Genomic DNA, 8,238 nt, shown 5'->3' with positions numbered 1-8,238 from the left:
AAAAAGACAAGATGCCGAGGATGTCTTGACTAGTAAAATCCAGACGGCTGGAAACCTCTTCTGAAAATCTCTGGGGATGTATGCAGAACGAAAATAAAAATATCTGTGCTGGTCTGGAAATGCACACACAATGTCTGGTTTGTATTTCTTAACAGGGGTTTACCTTTGCATCAAGTGGACTTCGTCACTCGCTGCTGAAGAGATCTTCCTAACAGGCATGCGCTTCCCCGTATCAGCCCAGGGTAAGCCTTCCCCTTCAGTGCAGACCTCTCCGCACTGGGACAGGCAATCTCTGGTTGATTGTGACCCCAAGGGTGTGCACTGTGGTCCCCAGCATGATGGCAGGGCTGCAGTGAGTGTCAGTCTTACCGCTTGCTTTGAATTAGCTTTTATTGCTTTGGAATAGCTTTCGTCGTGTTACTTTACTACAGGGGTGGACACGTGGTACCTTGTGAGACTGGGTTTGCAGGTGAGTGCTACCATTAACCTGCATAGTTTTTCTTTTGATGGTAAGGTATGTAGCTTTATACCCTGAGTTCTCCAAACATGGGCTTTTGTGACGGGAAAAGAACAGCAGTGATGCAAGGTCCTCTCAAGAAAGGCACTAACAGCTTAGTCCAACAGCTCCCTATTCTCTTCCCTTCCTCTGCTCTCTCTAAAGCTTCCACATGCGGCACAGAACTGTGTTTTGCACCCTTACAAGCATCCTGTCCCTCTGCTGAAGCACATATGCACTTGCACTCCATGGATGATCAAGCCTGGCTGCACCCTGGCTATTCGCTATGGGTGTGCCGCCTTTTGGAACAGGGTCTGGATGTTATGACAATATAACTCGGCGATAGCAAAGTAATGAAAACAAATAGTTAGTCTTCACATTCTGGCTCTTGGAAGAGGGATATGCCTAACAGCGGGAAGTCAGGGTTTACCTACAAACAGGTGGAACCCAAACCACAGTAGGTGTGAGCTCCACTCGGCTCCAGACTGTTACATCAGCAATCCACAGAAAACATCTAAGGGTTTTAAGTAAGAGGATTCTAGAAATAGTATGTGTGCATTAGTAACAATTATTTTTTTTCTGGGAGTGATTAATAGAAAATGGTAGCGGTGCTAAGTAGTTGGTCTCCCTTCCAGCTCTGTAGTATTTGTATTCCTTTGCCTTGCTTATTGCTTTATGAGGATTTTTTCCCCCTGCTTTTGTTTGTAAACAAGGCAGCAGATGCCAGGACCTAAAACCTCTTAGAGATCTAATCCAAAAGCCGTGAAAGTTGGTGATTAGCTTGCTTATGAGAACCAACTAACAAGCTAATAGCCAGGCATTATTTTCTGACCTGAAACAGAGGTTGGGTAACTCTTCCACACCTTTACAGCAGTAAACTTGGCTATATTTTTGTAATCCATATGGACTGGATAGTTGACCCTTTGCTCCCTCTCTCCTACCAAAGTGTTTCTGAGTGGTAATGGTGTATAATTTTTAATGAGAAACTGTGGATTTGGAGTGAAAGAAATTTTACATGAACTGCAGTTGGTCCCCCAGTCAACTTTTGACCTTTTTTTTTGTTGAGGGGAAACCTCAGCAGTATCTGCAGAGCACTGGTTTGTCGATTCTACTGCATGCAGCCTGCTGAGAGCCGCTGTGCTTAGCCTGCCTCGCCTGCTCGCAGGCCTCCCATGTCCTTGCTGCCCAGCCGTGCCCCTGCCCCTGCTGTGGCAGCTCGCTGCCGCACTAAAAGTCTAAAATCCTCTGAGTGTCTCCCCTGCCCCTCCCCGATTGAGATGGCGAATGCTGGTTTGGTCTATCCAAGTCTCTCCGAAAGGAGATCTGGTGGTAATGGCAGCAATAGTATCTTTTCCTTCTTTGTTTTCTAAATTGGACAAAAAATTACCATGATTTGAAAATACTTGCTTCTTTGGTAGGGCTAAAACTGGGGTCTGCAGGTTTGTAAGAGGCCAACAGCATCTCCTGGTTGCTGACACATCTACCTGCTGTCGCGGAAATGAATAGCTGAGAGCTGCTGAGCCAGGGGGACACCACATCTCACAGATGGTGTTCAGATCAGCCAGCTTGCGACACGCGATAGAAATGTTTCTCTTTGGATCTAGGGTAACCATGAAAATGTCTCATTATAGAAAATGTCAAGGCATTTTCCATAACGGCCCCAATTTTGCCATGTTATTGCTCTTCCTGCTTCAAGAAAAGGCTTTTTGGCAAGTTCGATTAGCGCGGTGCTACAAGTCAAGCCGGCTGAAGGAGCATCTCCTGTGTTATGGTTTGTACTGGCCAACGCATGCGTTGGCGGGCGGTGGGCATGTCCCCTGTTGCGGGGTTAGCTGTCGGTATAACCCTTCAGCCATGGAATTCCTACTGTAGCCCCCCCTTTGCACACTGGCGGGACGTGAGTTGGAGTGGCACCTCCTTCCGCGTGGCCCCAACGCCACCCTGAGCAGCTCGGTGCGTCGGGAGCCGTTCTCCCCCGCCAGCCCGGCCGCTCTTACGTGACTCGGCAGAGTTCACCGCAAAGCCTCGGTGTTGACATCAGAAATACGACAGCTCTCATCCGGCCGCAGCCATTTCCAAAAGCCCTGGCTGGTGGCCCGAGTTACCTGAAGCAGTTACTAATTAATTGGTGATGATGCAAATGCTGGGTCCGATTTCAGCCGGCTCCCAGGCAGGAACGACCTGCTCAACTGTTATTGCTTCCCGTATCCTGGTGGCAGGCAGGCTGCAAATTCTCCAGGTGCTGCGCTCCTGCCATAGCTGGGTCATACTGGAAGGTGCATTTCATTTCTTTCGGAGGGAAATATCTCTTTCCTGTGGCCTTTGCTCTGATTTAAACCTGTGGGATTTTTTTTTTTTTTTACCCCACCCCTAATTATATGTAGAAACCGTTCCTGGTGCCTGCCTGAGCATCATTTCACATATGCTCACACCACACACTTTTGTTATTATCCAAAACTGTCAAAAACCATAATCAGTGGCTTAGACGCTCTCCTTTGCACCCACAGCCCAACTTTCCTGGAGCAGGCACATCATACAGGACTGTTTCCCCATGGCTTGTGCGCTACCCCATTGACCTCATTAAACTGGAGCTGTCCTCTGCACCGCTGGTAATGCTTGTGGAAAACTGCTGTAACAGCTGCTCAATAGCACTTGAGGCACTTTTATATGTCTTTATTTACGTTTTCACTTCTGATTTGATCATTATAGCAAATGCCATGTGATGTGATTTATGCAATGGTCAGAGCGTAAGATCTGTTCTGGGGATTAGTGGTGGGAAGCCCTTGACCACAGCCCTGGCCTCCTGCCCAGCCTGATTCTGTCATGTGGAGTTGGTGGCTCTGCCTCCGTCTCCCTGTGTAAGATGGGATAGTAATGGGGGGACTGCAACGCTTAGGGGTCTATCAGCCTAGTCTCACCTGCCATTCAATTCCTATGAGTAGTGGGAGAGAAGCGAGGCAGAAACACGGAGCAGAGGCTGCTGAGGTCCCCTGGGAACAGGTGGTGCAGCTTCTGCAGCAGTCGTCTTGCTCCGGTTGGTCTCTCGGGGGAGAGGTTCAGGCTGAGTGAGCAGCTGTGGTAGATACCGTCTGTACATGACCCTGAGAATATTTTCTGCATGGCTTTGTCACTTGTATGGTTTTTCAGTTCTGTCTAAGCTTTTTGCAAAACAAGTGAAGTGGAGCGAAAAGAGAAAAAAAAGCTCCTTGTTTTTAATGGTAATGTTTAAAAATAATATAAAACTGCCTTCAGTGGCCAAACCACAGAAATTGCCATGCAGATCCAAGAGCAGGTGTGCCTCCTGGAGCTACTGGAACAGCATCAGAAACCTGCTGGATCTCCAGTAGAAAGTGTCCTCTTAATTCTGGGTCAAATTCTGCTCCAAATGCGGTTGAGAGCAAAACTCCTATTTACTTTAATGCTTGCTGGCTTTCATCTATTGTTTTTGGAATAAACTGAGATCAGACGTGAGAAGTGCAAAGTACATATGTTAGGGCAGGAGGAAGCCAGCGATGTGCTGGGAGAGGATGGGAATGAACCAGTTGGTATGTCCAGGTCCTTGGGGTGAGACCTTTCAGGAGTGTACCACAGTGAAGGATACCCCTGGTCTTTCGGCATGAGGTTATGGTTTTCCATTCTTGCTTAACACTTTTCTAAATTCCACCCACAGCTCTCCCGGAGGCGGCAGCCAAATGCCCACGTTGCACTCGGCCGTGGCCCACCCCAGCAGGTCAGGTCTGTGGGCTTTTCTGTTGCTCCCTCCAGCCAAGCCGGTGGGTCTGGGGGAGCCACCCTGGTGCCCACCTTGTGAACGTGACCGGCCTGGCAACATGGCTCCGTGCCTGGCACCAGCAGCGGCGGTCCCGCTGCATTAACAGGCATCCCTCCACATGCATGGGTAGGTGTTTGTGCTTAGCTGGCTTCAGGGACTTGAAGCTCCATCAAAAAACATATTTACCTTCTTCAGTTTGGGACGTGCAGAATTTCAGCCATTTTTTGTGCTGTGGAAGTCATCCCATCCCTTCAGGAGCGGCAGGCTGGCTGGGCTGAACACATTCCTGTATGGTGATGGAAGCAGGGGGAGAAAGCAGGTAAGTTGTGTGCACAGGTTACTAAAGGATGTATTTCTTAATTCAATTTCCTAAGCGTACAGCCAGCCCAGTTTTTGGGTCAGTGTGGCTGTGAGGTGGTAGGTCATGGTTAACACTAATGTCCAAACAGATTCAGGCCTTACACCACTCTCCTCCTCTCTATTTGTACCCCTTGCAAACTTCACAAATAATTGACCTATTATTCAGTGGGAGAGCTGCTTGCCCGCCCACTTTCCTCCCCCTTATTTCCCAAAACATTGCCTTTCACTTAAAGCCTTCCAAAACATTTCAAACTTGATACACCAGAGTTCTGAGCACCCTGGCCCTGATTCAGCAGAGCATTTAAACGTAGGAATAACTTCATTTGAAGTCAATGCAATTATTTGCATGCTTCAGTTGCTATGGAGTGAATTGCTCCATATTCAATAGGGTGGAGGCCATCGAGCCCTTGCCTGGCTGTGCTGCTCGGGTCGTGGGATGGGGAGGAAAGCTCGGGCAGCTCCTTCCAGCCCTCACGCTGCCACAGGACACAGGGAAGCAGCAGCTAGAAAGGCTAGTTCTGGGCAGGACGGGGCTGTGGTTCCCCAGTGCTGCATTGTAAAAGGCTTGTTTTCATTGTATTCTTATCAGAGCTTGGGAGATTATTCTTATCAGCGCCTGTAACATTTTTTATCAGCTTGAAAGATGATTCTTTTATACCAGGGCAGCTGTGAGCCTCTTGAGGCCCTTCCCCTTTATTTACCTCTCTGCTGCACTGCTCTGCCTCTCTCCCATCAGCGTTTGCCCTTTGATATGAAAGCTCGGAGAAGACTGACATTTAAACACCTAACACCAGGCTGGAGCTGTTTTACAGTGTCAGATGCCTGGATGTGTGATTTAGAGCACAGTCTCTTAGTTCCCAAGTGAAAACATGGCTCAAGTAGGGCTCCAATGCCTGTTTTAGGAGCTTTAGCCCAGTGGTGCTCATTTCTGACATCCCAGGCTGGTGGTAGAACAGATTGGTATGCAGCCATGATGTTATGTGCGCTACCTCAGGCTGCTAGTTTGTGGTCAGGGATGAGCTGAGCAGCTCTTTGGGACAGGAACATGCTTCTATTAGGTGTGGAGTCCAGAGTAAGACTGGAGCTCCTGAATCCTCCTGGAAACAAGCAATTTATAAATAACAACAACAACAATAATAAACAATACTTATTGCCATCATCATCATCGTTGTAGTTCTGTTTCATCTTCTGGGTCAAAACCCCCAACTTGACCAATATCCACGTACTTGTATTTCAGTGTCCTCGTCTGGAAACCTTGGCAGAGCCCTAGCCCAGTCCTCCATGGAGGAGTGGTGATGGGATGGCATCAGCAGATGCTCCGGGCCATGGTGATGGGGTGGCATCAGCAGAAGCTCTGGGCCTTTTGCAAAGACTGCCTGTGTTGCCAGCAGGTTACCTTCGCTGCGAGCAATGCGAGAGACTCCATAGGATAGCTTTTGCTGTGCCTGTTAGTGTAAGAGGTACATGTGTATCATCCTAAAGGTGAGACCACAGCCTCAGAGCTGCCAGACAGGGATTTGGGCTGCAAAAGGTCTCCCAAAGTGGGCCCCAGAGGCCCCCATGTGAAACACCCAGTGCAAGCACTGGAAGAACAACTACATCTGCACCAGCCACCAGCGCAGGGCCAACACAGGCTCAGGAACGTGTCCCCTGGGCAGCCACCCCGCCTGGCTGCCCGTGTGCTGAGCCCAGCCCTGGCTCCCAGGGTGGGCAGTGGGTCTGCCTCCGTGGGGGCTGTCCTCCTGGGCAACAGTGACAGTCCCCGGTTGCTGGCCAGGGGGCAGGAAGGCTGGCAGCGGGGCACAAGCCGTGCTGTGACACTTGGCTCTGGACCTGGACCCTTTTTCTTCCTGTCTTAACAACAGTCAGAGACCAGCCTTGGTCGTTCATGTTTGCAGTGTAAGAGAGTCCCAAGAAAATTGGTGAATGCTCGATATTTTTTATTTTCTCACTCTCCTCCGTTTGTTTCCCCACTAACAGCCTGTGCATGGGGATCTGCCCAGTTTTGCTGGTGCTGCTGAGATAGCAGGGGTGGCTGAGCGAGCATCCCGGCACGAGGCACATAGCCATCTCCACACGCCACGGCAGCCGGGAGGGTCAGAGACATCTCTGTCAGCAGCAAAACGCCCTTCTGCTCCTTCCCTCTCACTCCGTGTTCTACTGTGCCACAACCAGAAAAGGAGCAAAAAAAGTGTCGTGGTGAAGCAACTGGCCGGGAGAAGGAAAGGAAACACCAGAAAACCACCGAAGGGAGTTGTCTGGAAATAACCGGTTGTGTTCCTGTCCAGCATTTTCAGCAGATAGATAAAAATTGGAGCTCATTTCATACCAGAAACTGGGTGAGTGAAGAGAATGCAAGGCACACGTGCAAGGAGCCAGGTCAAAGCTCTGCCTTGGCTTGGGGTCCTGCCCCAACAGTGGCTGCGGCACTGGGATGGTGAGGTCGAGCTTTCTCCCCCAGCACATTCGGCTCGAGGGGAGCAGCCTGCACCCCACTGCTGCCCTGCCATGCTCCCAGTGCTGCAGCTTGGCACCAGTGCAGAACACCCTGGTGGGGTGTGCGGAGCGTCCCTGTGGGGCACATGGAGCATCCTGGCGGGGCATGTAGAGCACAGGATCATGCCCCAGGGGTGGGCAGCACTGACCCTGGGCACAGGCAGTGGGGCAGACATGTGAGCACATCTCTTTCAGCTGGGGCCAGCCATAGCCGCCTCAGCAGCAAGGCCCTGCACGTGTTTTTGGAAGCGCTTCGAGACTGTTTCTCCCGAGGGCTGTTGGTGTCTGGGCACAACGCAGGCAATAAAACCCAATGGCAGCAGTGCCGCTGGGCCCTCGTGTGTGGCTCCCTCTCCACTGGCAGATGCAGCCTGAATTTAAGTTGCCTAACCCTCCCCATATGTTTCCTGGTTTTGGCAATTTTTAACTCCACCAGACTCCACCAGCCTCCACCGGGGAGAGATGCCCAATGGGTTCCCTCTGCCTCCCTCTCCCCGCAGGGCGCCCGTCCGCAGATGGCAAAAACACACTGGTGAGTCCCACAGAGCCGTGCCAGCTTCTGCAAATGGGGTCACGGCGGCTGCACTGGGTTCGTTTCACCCATATCTGCTCCCTTGCATCCTGCAACTCGGGGTTCCAGCTGCCGAGGAGCCTCTGCCGCCTGCCCGGCTGTGCCTGTCGGGAGGGAGCTGCGCTGGCACCCAGCGCTGTGGTGAAAACCTTTGGGGTTGTGGCTGGAAAACTCCCCTCGCTCAGGCACCTGAAGGGAAACCACCCAGATGTTTGGGTTTTTGGTGGGGTTTTATTTTTGGGTTTTTTTGGTTTTTTTTTTTTTTTTTTTTCTCCTTAAAGTCCTGAATTTACAAGCTAGCCTTGTGGGGATATTTTTTTCCAACTGGCATGGGAAAGGTCTATGTGGGAGAGAAGGCACAGGCTGGCCGCTCATTTCTGAATACTTAAAGCTGGTGAAATTTGCAACAGGACTGTGTTATTCACCCTGATTGCATCTCCCCCTCCTTCTGCTGTGGGTCTCCCTTCTACAAAAGCATGGGCCTCAGCACCTGGGCTACTTGGGAAGAAGCTGCTCCCTTTAGAGAACCCTTTTGATGTGGAC

General features: G+C 50.6%; 1 long non-coding RNA gene across 2 annotated transcripts; it reads left to right on the top strand.

Annotated features, from left to right (window-relative positions):
• Positions 1-242: 242 nt before the first annotated feature.
• On the top strand, positions 243-7,505 carry LOC119143720. 2 transcript variants are annotated; one of them, XR_005102772.1, is made up of 3 exons: positions 243-469; positions 3,004-4,587; positions 6,609-7,505. It is a non-coding gene; the product is annotated as an uncharacterized LOC119143720 (long non-coding RNA). The 2 variants fall into 2 exon arrangements; XR_005102771.1 differs by having other exon boundaries at positions 3,004-7,505.
• Positions 7,506-8,238: the final 733 nt, after the last annotated feature.

The sequence above is a fragment of the Falco rusticolus genome, chromosome 2 (genome assembly GCF_015220075.1).
Source record: "Falco rusticolus isolate bFalRus1 chromosome 2, bFalRus1.pri, whole genome shotgun sequence".
NCBI classification, from domain to species: Eukaryota; Metazoa; Chordata; class Aves; order Falconiformes; family Falconidae; genus Falco; species Falco rusticolus.
The sequence above is the reverse complement of the archived record's forward strand: the minus strand, read 5'-3'. Positions and strand labels throughout refer to the sequence as shown.